The 26,776-nt window shown below is 36.9% G+C and overlaps 1 protein-coding gene across 17 annotated transcripts in view; it reads left to right on the top strand.

Moving 5' to 3' along the window:
- The window catches only part of Znf385b (zinc finger protein 385B), a 423,340-nt gene that overhangs the window by 265,612 nt on the left and 130,952 nt on the right, over nucleotides 1–26,776 (top strand). For 2 of the 17 annotated variants that reach the window (XM_087201031.1, XM_087201019.1), the window contains exon 2: nucleotides 14,787–14,865. The exons of the other annotated variants lie outside the window; for them this stretch is intronic. The gene's annotated coding sequence lies outside the window, so the exon portion shown is untranslated. The remainder of the gene's footprint in view (nucleotides 1–14,786; nucleotides 14,866–26,776) is intronic. 17 annotated transcript variants of the gene reach the window in all.

The following is a 26,776-nucleotide window of genomic DNA, read 5'->3' as shown; positions in this document are numbered from 1 at the left end:
TATTGTGGTATTTTCCTTCTGTGGATAGCCTTCAAGATCAGCCCTGCTGTATCACCACATTTTCCTTTTCAGATTCATCACCACTGATGGTGAGTCAGGAACATCCATGTACACAAAGGACAGTGCTTGATAACATTTGAAGATGGAAAAGAAAAGAGTCTTCAGTCATTAGGCAGGCTGACCTCAGGGCTCTCAAGGAAATTGTGCCAGCCCAGGATGTCTGCTCAGATGATCACTGTGGTGTGGCAGGTGATGAGTGTGTGGTTTTTGTAGCCTCGGGCACCTTCCCCAGGAGACAGGCTAAGTTGGAAAATGATTTTAGCAATCATGGTGGGTCAGTGTGAAAGAACTCAAATACCACCGTCTACTTCTCTGGTTGCATGAGGAATGGCAGGCCTGGGTCTTGACTTACAGGATGTTCCATGTAAAGATGAGAAAAATAATGTTTCCTATTCATCTGCCTCTCGGAAATGAAAATCTGCCCAGGCAGTACAGGATTTCTTTATGTCAGAAAGTTTGCTGATGCAGAGAGAAAGACCTAAAAAGTGCTCACTTTCCCATGGAAGTTAGGAGCAGGTGAGGAGAAAGTGGCACTGGGTTTTCACCTCACATCGGTATATTTAAGTGCCATCAATACGTGAAGGAATATGATACCACTTTATCTTTTGAGGGAATCTAAACATAGAACAAGTTTCTTTTACTTCATAGTTTTTTAAATGAGATTTATTATGAGAGGAAAATAGAAGTTGAATATTCATTAGTGCTCTTAATTCTCTTTTGAGCTGAAGATCTAAAAGAAGCCTGGGATTGGAGGGTTTTTTTTTTAATCTTGTATTTTTGTGCTTTTGGGGGTGATGTTAGGTTCCACCATCTGTAGCACATGTGCAATTTATATGCCTTTTACTCTTAAACTTCAGCTCTTTCAGGAAACTGTTTTTGTTCATGTTGCCTAAACAGGAGAAATTGGCTTCCATCTCAAATAGTCTCTGCATTATTAAAATGTAGCTTTTATGCAAAGACTTAATGGGTTCTTTAGGGCCTTTACATATTAATGTTACATACTAAGAACTATTAAAATGTCCCAAATACAACATGCATATTAATTAATTGTTTTGTTTTATTTGTGGTCATGAATGAAAAGGACAAACTAATTATCTTCCTAGTCATTTAAACACACACAAGTGTGCAAACACACATATACACAAATCTAATACAATGATAATAGTCTCTTCATATGAGAGACTCAGTCACATAATTCCAAAAAGCCCCACAGTTATTACTCTCTCTCTCTTTTTTATTCTTATCCTTACATAGCCCAAACTAGAACAATTTTAACCGACTGTTATTTAGTGTAAAATACTTAGAGTAAATTCTTAATCTGAGATGGGTTTTTCTTCTACAGGGAGAATGTGTTAATGCATTAGTTTGTCTTCAGCTGGTATGTACTTAGAGATTTTAAACTCCTTTGGAAATACGTGAGTAAATGTTCACTGATAAGGTTAGCGAGGAGGACTAGGAAGAAAGGTGAGAATTAAATCAAATAATACACCACTTCTAAATGATCCAGTCTACTTTTTCTCTCAACCAGAAAAAAGTAATAGTTTCTTATCAAATATTTATTTAAATATTTGGTATTAAAACTTCATTAAAACAAGTTAGCAAACTACAGAGCTGGGCCCTGAGCATCCGCCTTTCAAATAGCTGTGGTGGTGGCCAAGTAGAGCAATGAAAATCCTGGTTTAAAAGTCAAACAAGTATATGTGAGTATAAAATGAAATATGAAGGAATAGCTGGAACAAATGGAAAAGCTTTAAATCCAGGGTCCCAGCACTTGCTTTATATCAGGGGCCCTTTGCCCACAGATAGGTAGTGTGGCCTGTTAAGAACAAGGCTGCACAGCAGGTGAGTGTTGGTACTTCAGCTGCTCCCTGTCCTCCTTACTGCCTGAGCTCTGCCTACGGCCAGATCTAGGCTGTGGGCTCCTTAGAATCATCCCAAAGCTATCCCTCTCCACCCCTAGCCCCCACCCACAGTGGGAAAATTGTCTTCCACAGAGCAGTCTTAGTGTCAAAAAAGGTTGAAGACTGATGCTTTATATGCCATAAAGATTCTGGATTTTGTGAGAAGCAATGACATGGTTACTTCTAAGTAGTTTGTGAACTGCTCATATCTATGTGTTCTAGAAACAACATCCTAGCAAAGTATGGTGAAGGCTCAGTGAGGGCAAAGGAGCAAAGAAATCACTTAGGAATCTATTGCACAGCACATGGGAAAGATGAAGGTGAGAGCCACTGCCGTGGAGTGAGAGGAAGGAGACTTTAAGTTGTGAGAAAAGTGATTCCTCTAAAACCACCAAAGGGATGATGGGTAAGGAAAAAGGAAGGAGATCTCTGACATCTCTTTCAACTTTCATCTCTCATGACTTAATTCCTTCAAGGTTGCTGGATTAAGTACTGGAACTTCTGGATTCAAGGAAGGATTTTCACAAACAATCTTAATGGAAGGATATTTTTAGAGCTTGGTAAAATGTCTCACTGTTTTGGATCTTGCTTTTAAACATTGAGATCATTCTGTTTTTAAAAGAATCTCTACAATGTTAGCCAGAATGGGTCAGGTATTAAAATTAGTTCTTTATTTTGAAGACATACCACAAACAATAAATACTGCAACGTCACCCTGAATCATGTGGTATACTGTGAAAAGGCAAAAACAAGTCAGTTGTGTTTATATTCAAAATGTCATAAGGCAGGTTAATATAAATCGCCAGGAGGCTCAGAGAGCCAGAAACGAGAGCAGCCTGTGAGTATGCACAACTTGCCTGAAGCCAGAACTCATGTTAATTTTTTGTTTCTACTCCAGTGCAGTTGTTATTTACCCTACCACCAGCACTATCTACATCATTCCAACACTTTCTGTCAAATTTCTTGAAAGTGTCTGTCCTCCAGCCCACTGTAAAGTGACTGGTACCCAGAACATGCCCCTAAGGTGGCTCTGGCAGAAACTGCCAGTGTCTGCCTAGTTTCTACCACCAGTGGACATGTCTCACTCCTCATCTTACTTGACCTTTATGCTGGGTTTACGAAGCTCTCCTCATTTGCCCTTTGTGGCATCAGGTTTGTCCTGATTTTCCCTCACCTCCATCCACTTTGTCACTGTCAGATCCATGGCCTTCTCTTTCAAACTCTGCACTCTCCTGGGGTCATTTCATCAACACATATGGCTCTCTATACAGTAGTGTTCATTCTTATGGCATGAGTCATGGCCTTACATTTTAGGAATGAAAATCTAACTTTCTACTGGACGTCTATACTTGGGGAACTCAAATACAGCCCATCCAAAAACTGAACTTCCTCCTCCCAAACCTTGTCTTGTTGTGATCACACTCTCCCATATTGTCATGACTAGATCCCTACACTCCACTGTAGGCAAATACTCTTTTTCATCCTTCCCTGTTCTGCATATCTCCCCACTGCACACATGCTAAACCCCCAGATGCAAGCTGAGCAGAGTGGTGCATGCCTGTGGTCCCAGCACTTGAGAGGCTGAGACAAGAGGATTGCTGCGAGTCCAAGGCCAGCCTGAACTACATAGCGAGACCCTGTCTCAAAAAACCAAAAACAAGACAAAAACACTTCCCAGATATGTTGTAATCATCATAAATTCAGTATTTCAACATGCGCAGAAGCTTCTTAATATATATACAAAAGATGTGTGCATACAATTATTTACATCATCCAGTTGAATTTTACTAAACTTTCAGGCCTGTGTTGTAGTTTTATAGTGCTTCACACTCCATTGCAACAGTTCTAATGAGATGGGAGGGAGAAAGTAGATAAGGAGATGATACTGCTCCCAGGGATATTTGAAGATGTCTCCAGCTAATTTGGGTTGTAGCAGGGGGTTAGGGTATAACAAGTGGCTAGAAGCTAGAGAAGCTGCTTTATATCTTACACTGCTAAGCCTGTCACAACACAGTTATCCACTTCACAATGTCATTAGTGTTGAGGTTGAAACCCCTTGTTCTGTTATCACTGCCTATTTATTTTTCTGATCTCCCACTGGATTATAAGCTTTTGGAGAACAAGGACTATGAGTTATTCAACAATGGGTACATGAAGTAGCAGGTTGCTTGGTGTATGGTAGATGCTCTGTAAATATATAACTGGGTAGATGGATCAGTGAGTGGTATGATGAATGGTTTGAATGGTTTCCCTTTGTAACCCAGAGAGAAAACCTAGTGGACAGATGGCAATAAAACCTGAGGTTTCACTCCTGAAATGACCCTAATGCCAGTTTTACCATTTGAGGTGCTGCTCGTGAAGTTGGAAGACACAAACAGTGAATGCGTGTTTCTCTTTTATTGTGTATTTAAATATACATCACTGTGTAGTTTGATATTTTCCTGTATTACATGTTGAGTGAAGCATAACAACTTATGTTTGTCCTCATTGCTGGTAGCCAACAGAGATCTGAATATCTATTATATGCCAGACATTTTAGCGTGCTGTCATAGGAAAACAGAGTTTAGTTTAAGCTCTGGCTTAGTTGCAGTACTGAACTCTACAGTAAGCTCTTGCACTAATGAGCAAGAATCTTAACCTCTCTAATCTTTAGTTTCCTCCACTGTATGCATAGTGTTGTTTTAGTGATTATATGAAATATATGAAGTATTTGATATATAGTGCGGTAGTTCCAAAATAAATGATACTTCCCCCTGCCTCTTCTCCAAACTACTTGTTAGTTAAGAATTGCATTTGACTTTGAAACAGATCCCTCATAATAACAGATGAATTAAGCTAGAGTTGACTTTTCTCCCACATAAAGTGTCTAGAGGTCTGCACTACAAGCATTGTGTGAACAAAGTCAGTAAGGAACCCAGTTGCTTTCTGCCTTGACACAGGACCATTGCTGAGCCCTTGTCCCAGTAGATGCTACCTCCCTGTGCTGAGCAGCAGATTGAAGGACAGGAAGAAGAGCACCATCCTCTCTTTTTTAAAAGCACTTCTAAAAAGCATTTCTGCTACAGTGTGTTCTTGTGCAAATTTCTGAAGACCTAGAATCTTAGAGTACCAAGGGCAGGAGTATTGTAACATTTAAAGAATTATTTATCACCTCTAAATTTTTGGGTACCTGTATCTCTGTGTGTGTGTGTGTGTGTGTGTGTGTGTATGTATGTATGTATTCCCAAATAAATTCACATTATTTTCATTCAGACTTACAGAAGTGGAGGTTATTTGATCTGGCACTCAGAAATTACTCAATTTTAAAAATCACATTGCCCACTGGCAGGGCCAGAAAAAACTGATATTCCACTAGCAATAAGCACACCCAAAGCCCAGATCAGGGCTTTAAAATATCATTCTCCAATAAAAGAGATCTGGAATCCTTGGAGACCAGGGTTGGCAGTACTAATCCACTTTGTTATTATCTATCCCTTTGGTACCATACCCTATTATTAAAAAAAACTACTTTATCTGTCTAGTATTCTTTTTTAAAAACCCCAGAACTCTAATCCAATCATGATAAAAATATTAAACCCAAGTTGAGCGATATTTACAAAATACCAGGCCAGTAGTCTTGAAACTGTCTGGGAAACTGCCCCAGACTAGAAGAGAGTTAAAGATGAGTAAATATTAGATGGAAAAAGAATATCTGTGAGTCTAGCGAAATCTGGAATTTAGTTAATAGAAATGTACCAATATTGGTTCCTTTTTTAAAATTAGCCATCCCACCATGTATACTCTATATCATAAATACGGTAGTCCCATTTGGTGTGCAACTTTGGTCCCTTTCTGCATTTTAGTTATGATCTAGCATGGTCTGAAAATATTAAACAGAAAATTCCAGAAATAAAACAATTCATAAGTTGTTTTATTTTTCTGTGCCGACTGAGTTCATCCAGGTTGTGGCCCGGGCCTGGGCTCCTTGTGGAAGCCGCTCCATGCCAATGGAGTTTCTTGCTGGGGTAGGGCTTGCTTGTATCTGCCACCCTGGGCTCACACCTCACGGAGGCTGGAAAGGATCATACAGGGCTGCATGCGAGGGGCAAGGCTGAGGACCAGGGATCTGGCTCTGTCAGGGCCTGAGGAATTATGTTCTTAGGCATCTGTCTTGGAGAGGCCAGCATTTACCCACTCCTGGTGACTTGCACCCGGGGCACTCAAACTTGCTCCTCTGCTTCAGCAGCCTCCAGCTGCCACTCCCTGCTGCCCAGGAGGAGGCCAAAGGCACAGCCCCAGCTTTGAACCCCACTTCTCATTCCCACGCTGGATCTTGGTGACCCCATGGCTTCAGAGCCCTGCTGACTACCATATCCTGCCCAAGTGCTGCCACCGTCACTTTCTGCAGATAGAACAGTTCATAAGTTTTAAATTGCTCAGTGTTCTCTGTAGCATGATGCAATTTCCAGCTGATGCTGCAGCTCAGCCGGGATGACAAGCATCCCTTTGGACCAGCATACCCACCTTGCTAGACTACCAGCCTGTTGGCCATTCATAGCCATCTCGGTTGTCAGATCGATTCTTGGGGTATAGAACTGCTTGTATTTGTGTAATCCTCATTTCAGTTACTGGCCCCAAAGTCCAAGAATAGGGGTGAAGGCAGTTCAGACCTGCCGAAGAGAAGCCATGAAGTGCTTGCTTTAAGTGAAAAGGTGAAAGTTCTTGAAATAATGTAGACAGGAAAATCTTAATGCTGAGTTTGCTAGGATCTACTATAAAAATGAATCTTCTATTTATGAAATTGTAAAAAAAGGAAAAAAAATTTGTGCTAGTTTTGTTATTGCACACCTCAGACTGCAAAAGTTATAGCCATACAGAATGCTAATTGCTTAGCTAAAAGGGGAAAGACATTAAGTTAAAGGGTTCAATACCACCCCCAGTTGCAGGCATCCACTAGGGGTGTCTGATTCTTTGAGGACTTGATAAGAAGAATAATTTATATGCAGTTTTTGCCAGTTAAAAGAAAAAACAATATTTGTTTCTTATTATTGACAAATGTGCCACAGTCATGTAAAATACTAACATTAGAAGAAACTAAGTAAGAAGTATACGAGAACCCTGTATTATCTTTACATTTTTCTGTAAATTTAAAATTATTCCAAATTATGAACTTAAATTTAAAAGAATAAATTATTGGTACACATTGGAAACTTGTTATGTTAAGTTTGTGTAGGACATTATCTACAATAGATATATTTGAGTGTGTCTCCACACCGGAACTTTGTTTAGTTTATTCCCTCTTTTGGGGAGGGGGGCGGGGTAGCAGGGATTGAGCTCGGGTCCTTGCGCTTGCACAGCAGGTGGCGAAACCACCGAGCTAAATCCCCGGCCTAGTTTATTCCGTCTTGTATGCTAAGGATCTAAAGGATAATAACAGGAAAGAAAATGTACACAAAAATACCCTCTGGTCTTTGTCTGAGTCAATGTAAGCATCTAGTGTATTATTCTATAAATTGTTAGAGCCTCCTCAACAGGCCTCCATTGACAATGAGGAAGAATCACCACACTTTTTCTCCGTAATTTTCCTAGTGGAACATTTTATGAGGGATAGGTCTCAAAGGAGTTAGTAACCAACTGCCAGACTCTATTAGAAAAATAAGGGTTTGTAGCACTGATTCTAATCCAAGGAAATTGAAGCCTTCTTACAATTCTATAAGATTAATAGATCAGGGATTAGAAAGCTGCACAGTTCTAATTTCTTATAAATTGGTAATTTTCTCTCTATTAATATAAAAAAGATATAATGGAAAAGGCACTTGATTAAAATCCCATCCTCACCACTTACTATATGTGATTGTGAAGAAGTTTTCAAAAATTTCTCTAATACTAAATTCACCAGTAAAACTGAGATAGAAATAAGATGTATGTGCATTCCTCTTTTAATGAAAATACAAGGTAATAAACAGTTTATGAACACAGTGACTCTCTCAAGAGGGTTGTCTCTATTTCAGCTGATAATCTAGGAATTATATAGTAGGATATTGGGATCCCAGAATATCCCATCTTGTTGGTTAGGCACATGTAGTCTGCATTGCTTTTTCTACAGGCTCAACTCAGCACCACCTACATATTCCAGGCTATAGGAAGGAGAAAATATAGAAGAAGTATACATTTTCTTCTAAAGCTATGACCCAGAAGTTAATCCCTTCCACTCATATCTCATTGGTCAGAACCTAGTCTTGTGGCCCCAGCTAGCTGCAGAGGAATCTGGGAGTTTTGTTTTTTGTTTTTTGCTAGGAAGTAATTTGCTAAACTTGTATTTCTGGTATAATGGAGATTGGCAGTGCTACTATCAGTTCCTTTCTTAAGTACCCAGGGTAGCACTTCACAAAGAATAAATTCTTACCTTCTTCTCATTAAATCATTTGGAAAATAATTATTATGAAAGGAGAAAATAGATACATTTTACCAACTATGACTTGAATTATCCAGAACTTAGGGTAGATCTTCTAAGAAAATACCTTGCATTTGAAAACTTTCTCACCTTGTAAATTAAAGCACTACTCCCAAGAAATAAGATATATCATCATCCTAGGGCAAATAAGCTGCAGGAGTAATTCCTTAACATTGTATTTGGTTTTATATGTAACGATTTCAACTCAGGAAAGTCAAGTAGATTAATTTAGAAGGAACCATGCTTTGCTGAAAAAGGAAATGTACAAAGTGAACTTATATAACTTACTGTTAATATAGAAATCCTTTTGTTTGCTCAGTTGTAATTTTATGAATCAGAACTTTTCTGTTATATTCTCTTTGCATGGATTCATTTTCAAGCTTCTAGCAATAACTTATACTTACAAAGCTGGAACTGCACCCTTTTTTGGTTTGATGTGACTGTATTCCTGGGGGTGTTTACAGTAACTTGTTGAAGGTAGATAATTTTGTTCAAGGTAAAGTGGTTTATACTGAGCCCCATTCATACTAACCTTTCCTAGGACATTCTTACATTCCATTGGCCACAACCCCAGTTTGTCAGCTCCTCATGTGATTTATCAGATCACACTGCTACCCAGCTGGCAGTTGCACAGTTCAGTTGGCCCTGCTCTTTGGGTGACATGGCAACACGAAGGGTGAACATGATACTGGTTATATTAATCTACTTGGAATGTCATAGCAAAATACAATAAACTTGCTTAACAGAAAATTTATTTCCTGCATTTCTGAACACTGTGAAGTCCAAGGTCGACGTTTCCGTGGATTCATTTTCTGGTGAGAGCTCTCTTTCTGGTTTACAGATTGCTCCCCTCTTACTATGTCCTCACATGAGAGATAATGGGAAGGGAGAGAGGAGTTCAAATACAATTTCATTGGAGTGAGGCATCAACATATGAATGAGGGAGGGGAGGGGACACACAAACATTTTGTACAAAAGATTGGTCTTACCTTCTTTTATCATAGCACCCAAAAAGGAATATATCTTTTCTAATACTTGCACTGTGCCACCCTTGACATCTTGCCAAAAATTTCTTTTTTTTTCCCTTAAATTCTTTTATTGGTACATTTTAGGTATACAATACATTTACATTTCTCATTGGGAACTTGTACCTTTACATAATGCATCTTGGTTCTTATTTTTTCGCCATTCCCTACCCTCCCTTCACCCCCTCCACCCTTCCCTATTTATGAAGACTTTGTTTCCATTTCTCATAATTTTTCCTTTCCCTTCTTTCCTTTCCCCTACCCCTCAAACTTCCCCTACCTCTTTGGACCTTTTCTTCCTATTTTGCATTATCAATTATTCATTTTAATCATTGGTACATTTTAGCTATACAGTATAATGACATTCACCATTGGAAATTTGTACCTTTACATAATCTCTCTTGGTTCTTATTTTTCCCCCTTTCCCTGCCCTCCCTTTAACCCCTCCATCCCTCCCTATTTACAAAGACTTTGTTTCCATTTTTTCCATTTTCTCATATTAATTCCATTCCCTTCTTTCCTTTCCCCTACCCCTCCCACTTCCCCTTCCCCGTTGCCCCTTTTCTTCCTATTTCACATTATCTATTATACCTTTTAGTCCTTATTTACACTTTCAGTTTCTCTGACTAGAGAAACTATTTGGTATTTACACATGTGTGTCCTATTTATTTCACTTAAGAGTATCACCTCAATGTACATCCATTTAGCTATAAATGTCTCTAATTCCTCATTTTTTATAGCTGAGTAGTACTCCATTTTCTTAAAAAAAAAAAAAAAAAAACCACATTTTCTTTATCCAGTCTCCAGCCGATGGGCATTTGGGCTGCTTCCAAGTTTTAGCTATTACAAATTATGCTGCTAGGAACATGGGTGCACATACATCACTGTGGTATGATTCTTTTAATTCTTTGGAGAAGAGTCCCAGCAGTGGAATAGCAGGGTCAAATGGGGCTTCCAGTCCTAGTTCTTTGAGGTATCTCCATACTGATTTCCACAGTGCTTGCACCAGTCTACACTCCCACCAGCAGTGGAGCAGGGTTCCTCTTTCCCCGCAGCCCCACCAGCATTTCTTATTGGTTGACTTCATGATAGCAGCCATTCTTTCTGGGGTGAGGTGGAATCTCAGGGTTGTTTTCATTTGCATCTCTTGAATGACCAGTAATGTTGAACATTTTTTCATGTTTATTTTCCATTCTACTTCTTTGTCTGAGAAATGTCTGTTCATTTCAGATGCCCATTTTTGGATTGGATCTTTAAATTTGGAAAGACTGATCTTTTCAAGTTCTTTATAGATTCTAGATAGTAGGCCTTTGAGGAACAGCAGGTGAAGATTTTTTCTCACATTGTGGGTTGTCTCTTCACATTGCTGGTAGGTTTCGCTTGCTGTGCAGAATCTTTTTAATAAGAAGAGATCCCACTTGTTTATTGTTTGTGCTAGTTCACGGGCAACTGAGGTTTTGTTCATAAAATCTTTTCCTACACCAGTGTCTTCAAGAGTTCTACCTAACCTCTGTTCCAGCCGATTCAGTGTTTCTATCTTAATATTTAGATCTTTAATCCATTTCAATTTTAGTTTAGTGCGTGGTGAGAGATATAGGTCTAGTTTTAATCTTTGACAAGTTGAAATCCAATTTTTCCAGCAGCATTTATTAAAGAGGCTATCTTTCCTCCAGTGAGGAGATGAGGTGGCTGAGTGTGTCTGGAGTTGTTTCAGCATCGTCTAATCTCTTCTACTGGTCCTCAGGTCTGTTTCTTTGCCAGTACCATGCTGTTTTTATTACAGTAGCTTTGTAGTATAGTTTCAAGTTGGAGAATGTGATACCCCCTTCCATGTCTCAGTTACCTAGAATTGTTTTTGCTATTCTGGGTCTATTCTTGTTCCACATGAATTTTTGGATTGTTTTCTTAAGGTCTGTAAAGTATGCTGCTGGGATTTCAACTGGGATTGCATTGAATCTATATAGCAGTTTTAGAAGTAAGGCCATTTTCACTATGTTGATTCTTCCTACCCAGGAGCAAGGGATATCTTTCCATTTTCTGATATCATCTTCAATCTCTCTTTTCAGAGTGCCATAATTTTCAGGGAAAAGGTCTTTGATTTCTTTTCTTAGGTTGATTCCTAGGTATTTCAGTTTTTTGGATGCTATTGTGAAAGGAATTATTTGCCCTATTCCTCTCTCAGTGAGTCTGTTGTTCATGTAGAGGAAAGATATTGATTTCTGGTTGTTGACCTTGTATCCAACTACTCTACTGAATTTGGTTATTAAGCCTAGAAGACTTTTGGTGGAGTTCTTGGGGTCTTCGATATAGAGTATCATGTCATCTGCAAATAATGACAATTTGACTTCTTCATTTCCTATCTTTATTCCTTTTATTTCTTTCTCTTATCTAATTGCAGTGGCTAATGTTTCCAAAACTATACTTAACAAGAGTGGGGATAGTGGACATCCTTGTCTTATTGCTGATTTTAGTGTGAAGGATTTCAGTGTGTGACCATTTAGTATGATATTTGCTGTTGGTTTTTCATAGATGGCTTTTATCAGATTGAGGTAGAGACCATCTATTCCAATTTTTTGCAGGGTTTTTTATCATGAATGCATGTTGGATTTTGTCAAATGCTTTTTCTGAGTCTCTGGAGCTAATCCTATGGTTTTTGTCCTTGGCTCTATTGATATAGTGTATTACATTGATTGATTTGTGTATATTGCACCATCCCTGCATCCTTGGGATGAATCCCCCTTGATCAGGGTGTATGATCTTCTTGATGATCTTCTGCATTCTATTTTCCAGTATCTTAGTAAGGATTTTTGCATCTATATTCATTAGTGAGATTGGCCTATAGTTCTCTTTTTGTGTTGGGTGTTTCTCTGCTTTGGGGATCAAGGTGATGCTTGCTTCCAGGAATGAATTTGGGAGTATTGCTTTCCTTTCCATTTCATTGAAGAGTTTAAATAGTAGTGGCAGTAGTTCCTCTCTAAATGTCTTGTAGATTTCAGCAGTGAAGCCATCAGGATCTGGGCTTTTCTTAGTTGGTAAGTTTTTAATTACATTTTCAATTTCATTGGTTGATATTGGGTTGTTTAGCATTTTTAGGTCTTCTTCTTTCAACTTTAATTCATACATATCTAGGAATCTGTCCATTTCTTCTGTGTTTTCCATTTTATTGGCATATAAGTTCTCAAAGTAGGTATTGATGATCCTATGGATTTCTGCTGGGTCTGCTGTAATTTCACCCTTTTCATTCCTAATTGCATGGATTTGGGCCTTTTCTTTCCATTTTCTGCTAAGGTTGGCTAAGGGTTTGTCAATTTTGTTGATTCTTTTGAAGAACCAACTCTTGGCTTCATTGATTTTTTTTGTATCATTCTCTTAGTCTCCATTGCATTGATTTCTCCTCTGATCTTTATAATTTCCTCCCTTGTATGAGCTTGGGGTTGTCCTGTTCTTCTTTTTCTACAAGCTTGAGTGAGGTTCAGCATCAGGTTGTTTAATTGGGCTCATTCTGTTTTCCTAATGTGTGTATTCACTGCTATGTATTTCCCTCATAAGACTGCTTTCATTGTGTCCCATAGATTCTGATATGTTGTATTGTCATTGTAATTTAATTGAAAGAACTGTGTGATTTCTTCTTTAATTTCCTCTGTGACCCATTGGTTATTCAGAAGTGTGTTGTTCAATTTCCATGATTTATGAAGTTTTTGCAGTTTCTTTTGCTGTGGCTCTCCAATTTCATCACACTATGATCTGATAATATACAGGGGATAACTTCAATTCCTTTGCACTTACTTAAACATGTTCTATGAGCGAGTATGTGGTCTATTTTGGAAAATGACCCATGTGTAGCTGAAAAGAATGTATATTCTGATTTTGGGGGTTGAACACTCTTTAAACATCTGTTAAGTTCATTTGTTCAAGATTTCGATTGAGTTCTAGTATTTCATTACTTATTTTTTGTCTAGTTGATCTATGAATTTGTGATAGTAGGGTATTGAGGTCCCCCACTACAATTGTATTAGTCCATATATGACTTTTCATGTCCATTAGTATTTGTTTCATATAATTGGGCACACTAGTGTTTGGTGCATAGATATTTATGATTGACATCTCTTCCTCTTGGATTCTTCCCTTTACAAGGATATAGTGTCCTTCTTTGTCTCTCTTAATCAGTGTTGGTTTGAAATCTATTTCATCTGCAAAGAGGGTAACTACTTCTGCTTTTTCTTGGGTTCCCGTCACATGGAGTATTGTTTTCCACCCTTTAACTTTCAATCTATGAGTTTCCTTTTGAATGAAGTGTGTTTCTTATATGTAGCATATTGTTAGATTCTGCTTCTTGACCCATTCTTCCAGTCTATTTCTTTTGATTGGTGAATTCAGACCATTAACATTGATGGTTATAACTGATACATATTGACTTATCATTGTCATGACTTTTTCTTTTTGTTGGATTCTCCCCCTTTACATTTAATTTCTTGTTGTGCCTGATGGGTTCATTCTGCTGTGCTTCCTGGGGTTGTGATCCTCATTGTCTGTTCCTAGGATATTGTCTAAAATTTTTTGACATGCTGGTTTGGTATTCACGAAGTTCCTAAGGTGCTCTTTGTCATGAAAGTATCTTATTTCACCATCAGTTTTGAAAATTAGTTTTTCAGGGTACCTCAGTCTGGGTTGGAGGCTGTTTTCCTTAGAGCTTGGAATATGTCACTCCAAGTTCTTCCTGCCTTGAGGGTTTGTGTTGAGAAGTCTGTATGATTCTGATGGGCTTTCCTTTGTATGTGATTTGTTTCTTTTCTCTAACTGCTTGTAGAACTTTGTTCTTCTGTTGACTTTCTGGAATCTTAACCATTATATGCCTATGTGTAGATTTCTTTTTGATCAAGGTTAACTGGAATCCTATATGCTTCACTTATCTGTATGTCAAGTTCTTTTCCCATGCTTGGGAAGTTTTCTGCCATCACTTCTGTGAACAGTTTTTTTTTTATGTCATCTGCACTCTCCTGTTTCTTCTTTGACTCCAATCAGTCTTATGTTGTTCTTCTTTGCATTGTCTAGCAGCTGCTGGATTGATTTCTCATGGTTCCTTACAATTTTGAAGCAGTTTTTCATTTCCTGGTCACTAATTGCAATCTTATCTTCTATATCTGAAATTCTGTCCTCACTTTGGTTCATTCTGCTGTGTAGACATTCAATGGAGTTTTTAATCTCCTGGAAATTTGTTTGCATCTGTTTTATGGATTCCATTTGTTTCCTATGTTGGGATTCCATCATGTTCCTCAGCTCCTTTCTAGATTTATTAATCATGTCTTGCACTATGGGCACAATCTCTGCTGTTATCTGAGAAATTATTTCTGGTTTCATTTTTTCCAGATCCTCTTTTGTTGCCAGTTCAGGGACTCCAGGTGGTTGAGTATCAGAGTGTTCCGTCTCATCTCCCTTTGAGGTTGCTGTAAGTGATCTGGAAGTCTGGTTTTGAGACTTCTTTACATGTCTTCTCATTTCAACTCAAGGGCGGGGGGTATTGTTGGCGCCCGCGTGGCTCACCTCCTCTGAGCTGGGAGTGGTTGGATGGCGGCCCGGAAGCCCCTTCCTCTGGGCCAGGAGCATTGTCTAAAATTTCTTATAATAGTAGAAAATATTATTCCAGTGGCTTCCTAACCTCTCTTTCTCTAATGACATCTCTGGTTTAACATCATTGTTTGATCCCCCTGAATTCCTTAGGAGTTATAAAATGTTAAGATATGAACTGGAATTTGGCTCTAGAGTCATTAAAGTTTGATTTCAACTCAAATTTTGTCACTTATTAACAGTAAGTGGGCAAGTTACTTAACTCACTAGAATTTCTCAATCTCCTTTGTGAGAGGAAATAATAGTCTGCTTCATAGGGTTCTAATGAAAATTAAATTATAGAATGCACAGAAATCACTTAGAAAGGTGGCTATTACAGAGAAAATTGTTCAAAATTATTGGTTATTATTTTAAGCACATACCAAATCCTATTTCGTTGAATTTAACTCTGAAACCAAATTTTATATTTTATTGGACTTTAAGATAAAGTACTACTCAAATTATATAAGTTATTGACTGATCTTGAATACTTTACAACTTTGTAAGTTTTATAAAATTCATCAAATGAATTTTATCAGCTGGGTATTCTGGTGCAAGCCTGTAATCCTGGCACTCTGGAGGCAGAGGCATGATGACTGTGAGCTGGCAATTTGCTACACAGTGAGACCCTGGATCAAAGCAAATAAACAAAACAACTTGATAGTATGTATTTCACTCAGATCTAAGCATCTTGTGACCTCAACATTTGTCTCTGTATGTATATTTACTTGGTCATATATTTATTCAGGTATATATTTATTTGTAACTAGTCAAACAACACATTAAAATGGTAAAAAAAGTAACATTTTATGACCTGTTACTAATTATACTTTAAACAAGCCAGTGTCATATTTTTTAGCTATGTAGCTTTGGTTTGGGGTCATTTAGTCCTCATTAATAACAGAAACTGAGTTTCCAATTCTCATTTTTCATCTCATATCACTAAGCCAATAATGGTTAATATATGTTAATAACTGTGATCAAAGAAACAAAGATTTCACTGCCTGAAATTTGGTATACAGAAAAGCCAAATTAATATTTTCATTATTTGTCCACATTATCCAGGGTTTAATCTATATCAAAATAAATATGTTTCTATTAGTGTGATTATATAAACCCAGCATAAGAGGTCATTGTTATGTAGGCTTATGTCAAACATAAAGACTGGGAGGTACTCTTCTAATGTGCCTAGGTTTGTCAGTAGTTTCATGTGTATGTCAGGGTGAATTAATGACACCTGCTTTAATTTGTTTTGCACATTAGTCTTGATTCTCATATAGAAGCGGTAATTCATACATTTATTATTTAATATGTGTGTGCATTTGTAGGTGTACAAGTAAAAAAATGTTCTTATTCAGATAATTAGTTCTAGTTAAACTATTCTGTAGTAGGTCAAATAAGCTTTTCTCAGGTAGAAGAATCCATGAGTTAACACATTGAAGCCAAGTTTATTAGCAATGTAAATGTCATTATCTGTGATTTGTGATCAGCTGAGCAAACGGTGAAGGGCCAGTGTGACTTTCAGGCTTCAGGAACAGATTCAAATGACTTTGAAAAGCAAAACTTCTGCTTCTCACCGGGTATGGAGGTTAGTCAATTTTGATCATGATTGAAAATGAATAATGCTAATGACTTCCACTGATTGAACATGTTTCCAGTACCTAGACAGGGCATCTATGAACTTATGCATGAGTAGCATAGATTATACCATAAAAATACTTTCTTTTTTATTAGAGTATGTTTGTAGTACATCACAGCTACATTTGTTTTGAGGGGTTGGTATATAGGTAGAATATATCTTGAACATTTTCATTCCCTTTATTGCCCTTCCCACACCTCTTTCTTCCTCCTTCCCTGTGACTCCTTTGCCCATCTCCACAAGCCTGCCTTTTTGTTTCCTACCATCTTTTCTTTCTTTAGCTCTTTTATTTATGTTTTTAGTTTCTCATATATGAGAAACCATGTGATTTTAGCTATCTTTGCGTGACTTATTTCACTTAACTTTTTTTGTACTAGCTTTTGCGCCTCATAGTTGTAGAGTGACTGTACATGCCTGGACAGACTTCACACACCTTCTCTAACAGTTTGATTTAGAAGGGCAAGATGAACATACCTACTATGTTAGTTTGCTTTTCTGTATAGCAGTTGCAGTTTTAAGATATGGGTTAACTTGTAGTCTGCACTCAGAAAGAAGACTTACCTATTACATTGCTCATAGCTCATTCATTGCCCTCACCACATATGTTTATTTTATTTTCCTATCTCACTTCTTGAGACCAGGGACCATGTCTTTCTCACGATGAATATGAGGCCTGGATTATAGTAGATGCATAATTAATATATTAATGAGTGGATAAGCGGTTTAGAGTTTGTGAATGGACAGCTATGCTATTTAAAATGTTCAACATACATAGACATAAACATTACAGGAAGAATCTCTAACTATATACATGGACGCGCACACATGTGTACATCCCACATTCAGGCTCCTGTCATTACTTAAGGAAAGTGATCAATGCCTAAAAGGTGTTGAGCCAACAATAATAGCAGTAAATATGTAGCCATATAATAAGTAATTGCTGAAACAGGGAAAAATATTTTAAAACTAACTGATTTGCTAATGTGAAAAAGATAATCACTTTAAAACACTATAACAGTTAAATATATCAGCCCAAGAAAACTTACAGAAACTCCACATTGACGTATATTCACAGGTACCAGTTCTTTGTTTAATTATCTGTTTGCTTTAATAAAGCCAGACCGCCAGTACAAACCACTGAACAATTAGTTTATTCATTATGTTCTTCACTGCAGGCATAACTAGTATTCATCTTACTAATTTATTAAAAATGTGAAAACATAAGCATCAAATCTTTGCTTAAAAGTCTTTCTATCTGTAAGAAGTTATGCAATTTAGAAGGTTTTAATAAACCTTTAATTAACCTGATTTCCCCCTGACATTAGTAATTATAAAAGAGCAAAGGTCCAGTTGACACATTTTCTCCTAGAAATATACTGACATGTGTAGGCAAAGTTTCTATTTAAAGTTGATACCACCCTATATAATTAGAGAATTATAAGAACAGGTCTTACAGATAGAATGAACTATATTCATGTATACTTTTTTGGCATATATTATTAGGGAAATTTTATGTTTCACTATGAAGTTTATATTACCTAATACATAATCAACTCTATATTATTTACTCCAGTTAGAACTGGAAGTAGCTTAGAATGGAAAAAAATTACTCTAAGATCTCATCTCAGGACATACCTTTCGTTTATTCCCTATTAATCTTGCCTTAAAAAACGAGATCCCTTCAATCCTGCTGCCCTGGGTATCCTGATTATTGTCTCATAGAGAGTTCTGAAAGCCTCCTGGAAAGTCTTAGTTTTTACTCCATTAGTCAGTCCACCATTCGCTGCTTCTCCGTGTCACAATTGTCCATTTGCACATAATGATTACTTTCTACTGCCTCAGTGTATCTTCATATCTGGTTTTCTTCTGGATTCCTTGTATCTCATATGAAGAACACTTGAAGCCATCCATTAAGAAATTTTTCTCTAGTAAAGTACCAACCTTTATCACAACACAACACCTCAATCATGAAGGCAGGTGTGACAATGCACCAGATATTACTGGAGCAAGATAATCAGATTTACCATATCCTTGACCTACCAGAATTTTTTTAAGCCCATGGTGGATATAGGATGAGAGCTAGTATCCAAACAGCTCCTTTGCCTTGCTCTCTGAATTAGGACTGTCTATGCTATTAGTACTTCTTGGCCACCAGTTTTCTCTGGATTTATTATAAAATATACTGAATATATGAGTCATGATCAAACTTAGTAAATATTAAGTAAATTTTTGTCTAGAATTTGGCATTTTTAAGATGACTGTGTTCATATATAAAGAATTTATGATGTAGTATGAAATTGTGGAATTCGGGTATTGTAGGAACACATAGAGGGATACTTCACCTTGCCTACATAGTTTCAAAGAGACTTCCATGGAGGCCACATTAGTGCAAATGGCCTGGTAATGGTTACATCATGCCATAGGTCTGGCTTATGGGGCCTGGCTTTCAGCAAATATCATTGAGTGGGTACGTGAGGAAAAAGGTTTTAAGCAGAAAGGTCAGGTGGCTTGATTCTGATTTGAGATATATTGTTCTGGCAACATGAGAGCTGAATGTCAGGGGTATAAAACTGGAGTGGAAAGGACCAATAATAACAAGAAGAGATGAAGGTCTCAACTGACAGAGGTCACAGGCAGAGGTCAGTCACGGGAATAAATGTGAGGCCTTTTGGTAGGTTAGCCTCTTAACACTTGGCAGTTGGGTACCTGTGAGACATAAAGGAGAGGTAAGAGGCAAGTAGCACAGAAGAGCTCCCACCATTTCACTTAAAGAACCTAAGGAGAGGAATGGTCTAGGAGAAGCAAGTCCAGGTCTTCCTGGAAAAATATGATCATTTAAATTTGTTTCAACGTTTACTTTAAAATGACAGGATGATCTATGGGTACTAAGTTTTGGTTAGGTAGAAGAAATAAATTCTGATGTCACAACAAGGTGACTATAAATAATAATTTACTACATATTGCAAAAAAGCTAGAAGAAAGAATTTTGGATGTTTCACCACAAAGAAATGATACATATCTGAGGAGATATGTTTTTCCTAATTTGAACATTACACGATGTATGAGTTTGTCAAAATATCACACAGTACCCCATAAATATGTATAATTTTTATGTGTCAGTTTTTAACAAATTAGCCATGAAGAAGTGCTAATAAGTTTTCAGTGAAAATCGTATAGCACCTCAAAATTTTAAATTATCCTGTGATTAATGAAACAGTGGGTCAAACATACAAACTAAAAACACTGCATCTCCCTCTAAAAAAATGTCACCAAACATTTTGGCATAATTACACATAAATATATTAATCCTTTCCTCCTTTTTGCTCTCTTTTCTTGATTTTTCTTCCCTGAGGTCTGGGTTCCAATAGTGACAGCGAGATCAGTTATTATGTGGAGCCTCAGTCCCAGATGAAAACCTCCACTGTGTATGGAGGCTGAGGAGAAGTCCAAATAAATAACATTTCTACTCCTGTTTTCCCACCTGATTAGAACATTTGGTGCAGGGCCATACAAACCCACCCAAACAAAGAAACATCCTTCATTTGAACTGAAAGTTCAAATAATGTTCAATTTAATCAATCGGATTACTATAAATGTTAAAATATCCAATTCTGGTATACTGAAGATTTATAAGAAATCTTGTTAATATTGTTCCTTTCTCACTCTTTGGCACCGGCTCTTCCTTTTCTAAATATATCCTTTATTATAATAGGACATTCCTTTACAATGAGTAAGTTCACTCTGCTATAATTCCGAGTAAGAGCTCTCTGCCAGTGAGTTTGGTTTCAAAATAATTCTGGAAATCCAGGTGGCAGCACCCAGCAGGCGTTGGATGGCAGAGCTGGGGCTTGGGCAGAGGGTGGAGCTCTGAGAATCAGTAGTTGGCAGAGAGATACTATGAGTCAGAAGAGGAAGAGCAGGTCACAAAGAAAGAGTGACTTGGTCAGAGGCCAAGGGAGGTCCTGGGGAGAGACATTGCAGAGGCAGGGAATGTAGTCTAAGAGGGAGGGAAGGAAGGGCAAGTGAAGCAAAGAGCTCCCTGGGTAAAACCCTCTTTCCCTTCCATCCCTGCATCCTTACCTAACTCCCTTGAACCACCAGAGAAGATGGTAGTTCATAATTGTTGCATCCATACTTATAAATGTTCATGATTTATGCCATGTGAGGATATGATTTCCTCTGTGTATGACTTTAGATTAGCTTCCTTAGTATCCTTTCTATTTAGTTTGTTTATAGGCTTTGTGGCTTTTAATGGCCCCTTCTTGTAAGTAGCTATAATTAATTTGACTATAATGCAAGTATTTCAGTACTCATTATTTTAGTGGTTATCCAAAAGATTTTATCATTGTTTAATCAGGGATTGTTTCAGCCTCCTGTGCTGCTTATTTAGTATAAAAGGTAAATTTGTCCAAAGCCAAAAAGAAATAGTGCAGACTCTGCTTTCATGGACTTCTACTTTGTCACTTGCTCTAAGAGGACCCTAAACATCTTTGAGAAGGATAAACACAAAGGTCATTTAACTATACTAAGAGTTCACTTACAATTCTGAGCAAGGACAGCTACTTCTCTGACTCATGTCAATTCTCATTTGTATTTTATCCACACAAAGATGTGATGCTGTTTTTTCCCCAAATAGATAGTGGTTTAACTATATTACCCCACTATTAAATGCAATTTGTGTGTAGGATTCAAACCCCTTAATCTGGGTATGGGTAGTAATTCTATTAAAATAAACCTTCATTTTGTGAATTTTTACTTGTCCATTCCTCCTGAGCAGAGATTGCATTACCAGTTTCAAAGGGCATCACGGTAAAAATCATTCCTTATGGTTCACAGGCATACCACTCTGTGTGAAGAGGAACTAAGGTGGATCTAATAATAATGCTATACTTTTTATCAAGAGAATGTCAGAGCGCATTATTAACCTTCTTTGCTGTGGCATTTCGAAGTTTGTTTTTATTTTATTTCTCTTTTTCATGATATATAAAGAAATTAAAACTTTGATCTGAAGGCACAGAAGCATTAGATCTGAATAACCTTGGCACTCTGACACAATGACTTGCCTTTTTCCTCTGAGTTTGCTTAAAATATTAATGAGGCTGCTGAAAGCTTTCTGGTCGTTTTTTGTTTTTCCCTTACATACTATTGATTTTTATTTTTTTAACTTCAGAAATTCACACAATACAACTATGAAAAAGTTCAAAACTAACTTTCTTAAATTTAGCTTTGAAAGTAAGTTTTAGTTTTCTGAAAGACTTCACTGTACCACAGAGGACATATCTAATGAATAACGCAAACTAATAGTCATAAATATTGAATAAAATGATAAACTTGACTTTTGACAAGATTGTTTTCAAAAAGAACTGAACCCATCCTTTAGTGTTTTGGGGCATGGGGTTTTTGTTTTTCCGGCTACCTGCTGCTTTCACAGAGGATTGGTAGCATATCAGTTGTTATTTTGTCTGGGAAAATAAAAAATAACAATTACACTATTTCTTTTTTTTTCCATTAAGTTTATTGGTACATTTTAGGTATAAAATACAATTAGATTCATCATTGGGATCTTGTATCTTTACATGATGTATCTTGGTTCTTATTTTTTTTCCCCTTCCCCTGCCCTCCCTTCACGCCCTCCACCCTTCCCTATTTGAAAAAACTTTGTTTCCATTTTTTTTCTTTTCTCGTATTTCTTTTCCCTTCTTTCTTTTTCCCTACCCCTCCCACTTCCCCTGCTCCTTTACAACTTTTCTTCCTGTTACACAATATCAATTATACATTTTTAAAATTATAATATCAAAATTTAGAGGACATTGCCACAGATTTAACAGAATTTAAAAGGATGTAGAAAGAATATTACAAAAATCTTTCTTGAAATAAAATTGACAACTTCTAAGAAGTACCTTGGAAGACAAATTAATGAAACTAACTCTGGAGGAAATATAAAATTTGAATAGCACCTAGTAAAGAAAGTATAGTCCTAGCTTGAAAACCTACCTATATGACAACAACAGACTCATATACATTTTAACTGATAAATTATTTCAAACATTTAAAGCAGAAAAAAGAAGCAACACTTCTCCCCTCATTTTAAGAAATTAACATTGTGCTAATCCTAAAATTCTATAAAGACAATAGAAGAAAAAAGTATGAATATATGAAGTATGAACATAAGAAAAAAGTATGAAATGTTAGAAGTCAGATCTGGCAGTATGTAGAAAGTGGTTTTATTACAGGGATGGCAGTGTTGGTTCAGCATTGGAAGATCCACCCCCAAAAGTCATCATTTTAACAGAGGAAAGGAAAATGCCATATGATCCTGTCACTAGTTGGAGCAAAAGTATCAAACTAAATTCTACAGCTGTTCATGGTAAAGGCTATCAGGAGACTAGAAGTAGAATAGAACCTTCTCAGCAGATAAGCCATGTACTCCATACTTCCAGCAAAAATGCCTTATATGAATGGAAAAGATATAATGCTTTCTCTCCAAGGTGCGGAACAAGAGCAGATATGCCTACCCTTCTTCTGTCCATTAAAATTTGAAACATAGGCCCAAACCAAAATAGTCTGGCAATAAAAAGACACAATTAGCATACGATTGGCAAGGTAGAAGTAAAATCTTTATATGTAGATGAAATAATCATGTACAGAGAAAACACTAAGAAATCTCTAGGAGCCCCTAGAACTTGTATTTGAATTTAGTAGGATTAGAAAACACAAGGTATATATAAAAATTCAGGTCTGTGTATACTTGCTATAAATGAAGAATTGGGTATTGAAATTTAAAAGGTATGTAGGAATACAAAGGACCTAGAAAAGTAAAAAGAAAACAAAACAGTGTTGGAAAACATTTATTTCCTAATTTTAAGACTTCCTCTAAAGCTACAGTAATCAAGGCAGTGTTGGCATACAGAAAGACATCTAGATGAATGGAATAAAACAGAGAATCTAGAAATAGAACCACACATATATGATCCACTGAGTTTTGAAAGATTATTTAACATTAACATTTTATAGAATATAAATTCAATTCAAAAGCAGAGGAAAAGATAGTGTTTTCAGCAAATGGCACTAGAACACCTGATATCCATATGTAAAAAAATTAACCTCAACCATTTATTTCCGTACATAAAAATAACTTGAAAAGATCTATGAACCTAAATATGAAAGACTAAAACTTTAAGAAGAAATTATAAAGGGAAATGTTCATGACTTTAGGGTAGGCAAGAATTTCCTAGGATATACAAAACATGATTAAAAAAGAATGAACTTGATAAATGAGATTCCATCAAAATTTAGAACTTTACATGACATTGTTAAGAAAATGAAAAGTAGTCCTTAAACAGATCATATTTATAATACATATAACCTAAGACCAGCATATATATAGAACTCTTACAGCTTATTAAAAGACAATCCAGATTCCACTGCTCCCAGGACAGAGAAGGTGAGCCAATCCCAGGGCCCAGGAGGAGGCTCCCTGGCCACGATTCTGCCACTCCCAGGGCAGAGGAGGTGAGCCGCGCAGGTGCCAACAGCACCCTCCCCTCCCCCCCGTGTAAATGTGAAGAAAAGTAAACAAGCCTCAAAATCAGACTTCCACATCACCTATAGCAACCCCAAAGGGAAATGAGATGGAACAATCTCACACTCAACCACATGGACTCCCTGAACTGGCAACAAAACAGGATCTGGAAAAAATAAAATCAGAAATAATTTCTCAGATAACAGCAGAGATTGTGCCCATAGTGCAAGACATGATTATCAAATCTAGAGAAGACACAGATAAAAAAAATAGAGGAGCTGAGGAACATAATAGAATCCCAACATAAGAAACAAATGGAATCCATAAAACAGATGCAAACAGATTTCCAGGAGATTAAAAACTCCATTGAAAGTCTATGCAGCAGAATGAACCAATGTGAGGACAGAATTTCAGATATAGAAGATAAGATTGCAATTAGTGACCAGGAAAAGAAAAATTGCTTTAAAATTGTAAGGAACCACAAGAAATCAATCCAACAGCTGCTAGACGATGCAAAGAAGAATAACATAAGACTGATTGGAGTCAGTGAAGAAACAGGATAGAGTGCAGATGACATAAAAAAATCTCTTCACAGAAATAATGGCACAAAACATCCCAAGCAGGGAAAAAGAGTTTGATATACAGATAAGTGAGGCATATAGGACTCCAAATAACCTTGATCAAAAAAAATCTACACATAGGCATATAATTGTTAAGATTCCAGAAACTCAACAGAAGAATAAAGTTCCACAAGCAGTTAGAGAAAAGAAACAAATCACATACAAAGGAAAGCCCATCAGAATCACAGCAGACTTCTCAACACAAACCATCAAGGCAAGAAGAGCTTGGAGTGACATATTCCAAGCCCTAAAAGAAAACAGCCTCCAACCCAGATTGAGGTACCCTGCAAAACTATCTTTCAAAATGGATGGAGAAATAAGATACTTTCATGACAAAGAGCACCTTAGGAACTTCGTGAATACCAAACCAGCACTAGAAAGAATTTTACACAATATCCTAGGAACAGACATTGAGGATCACAACCCCAGGAAGCAAAGCAAAATGAACCCATCTGGCATGACAAGAAATTAAATGTAAAGGGGGAGAACCCAACAAAAAGAAAAAGTCATGGCAATGACAAGTCAATACGTTTCAGTGATAAACATCAAGGTTAATGGTGTCAGTTCACCAATCAAAAGAAATAGACTGGCAGAATGGGTCAAGAAGCAAAATCCAACAATATGCTGCATACAAGAAACACACTTAATTCAAAAGGAAACTCATAGACTGAAAGTTAAAGGGTAGAAAACGATACTCCATGCAAAAGGAACCTGAAAGAAAGCAGGAGTAGCTATCCTCTTTGCAGATGAAATAGATTTCAAACCAGCACTGATTAAGAGAGAAAAAGAAGGACATTGCATCCTTGTAAAGGGAAGAATCCAAGAGGAAGAGATGACAATCATAAATATCTATGCACCAAACACTAGTGCACCCAACTATATAAAACAAATACTAATGGACATGAAAAGTCATATATGCACTAATACACTTGTAGTGGGGGACCTCAACACCCCACTGTCACAAATAGATAGATCAACTACATAAAAAATAAGTAATGAAATACTAGAACAAATGAAAACTCTTGAACAAATGAACTTAACAGATGTTTACAGAGTTTTCCACCCCACAAAATCAGAATACACATTCTTCTCAGCTTCACATAGGTCATTCTCCAAAATAGACCACATACTCACACATAGAATATGGGTAAGTAAGTGCAAAGGAATTGAAGTTATCCCCTGTATATTATCAGATCATAGTGTGATGAAATTGGAGAGCCACAGCAAAAGAAACTGCAAAAACTTCATAAATCATGGAAATTGAACAACACACTTCTGAATAACCAATGGGTCACAGAGGAAATTAAAGAAGAAATCACACAGTTCTTTCAATTAAATTACAATAACAATACAACATATCAGAATCTATGGGACACAATGAAAGCAGTCTTATGAGGGAAATACATAGCAGTGAATACACACATTAGGAAAACAGAATGAGCCCAATTAAACAACCTGATGCTGAACCTCACTCAAGCTTGTAGAAAAAGAAGAACAGGACAACCCCAAGCTCATACAAGGGAGGAAATTATAAAGATCAGAGGAGAAATCAATGCAATGGAGACTAAGAGAATGATACAAAAAAAATCAATGAAGCCAAGAGTTGGTTCTTCAAAAGAATCAACAAAATTGACAAACCCTTAGCCAACCTTAGCAGAAAATGGAAAGAAAAGGCCCAAATCCATGCAATTAGGAATGAAAAGGGTGAAATTACAGCAGACCCAGCAGAAATCCATAGGATCATCAATACCTACTTTGAGAACTTATATGCCAATAAAATGGAAAACACAGAAGAAATGGACAGATTCCTAGATATGTATGAATTAAAGTTGAAAGAAGAAGACCTAAAAATGCTAAACAACCCAATATCAATCAATGAAATTGAAAATGTAATTAAAAACTTACCAACTAAGAAAAGCCCAGATCCTGATGGCTTCACTGCTGAAATCTACAAGACATTTAGAGAGGAACT

The sequence above is a fragment of the Heterocephalus glaber genome, unplaced genomic scaffold (genome assembly GCF_053883595.1).
Source record: "Heterocephalus glaber isolate CG9 unplaced genomic scaffold, H.glaber_assembly_v1.0 deba00000347, whole genome shotgun sequence".
Classification (NCBI taxonomy): domain Eukaryota; kingdom Metazoa; phylum Chordata; class Mammalia; order Rodentia; family Bathyergidae; genus Heterocephalus; species Heterocephalus glaber.
Note: the sequence above shows the minus strand (reverse complement) of the source record. Positions and strands in the feature narration are given on the sequence as shown.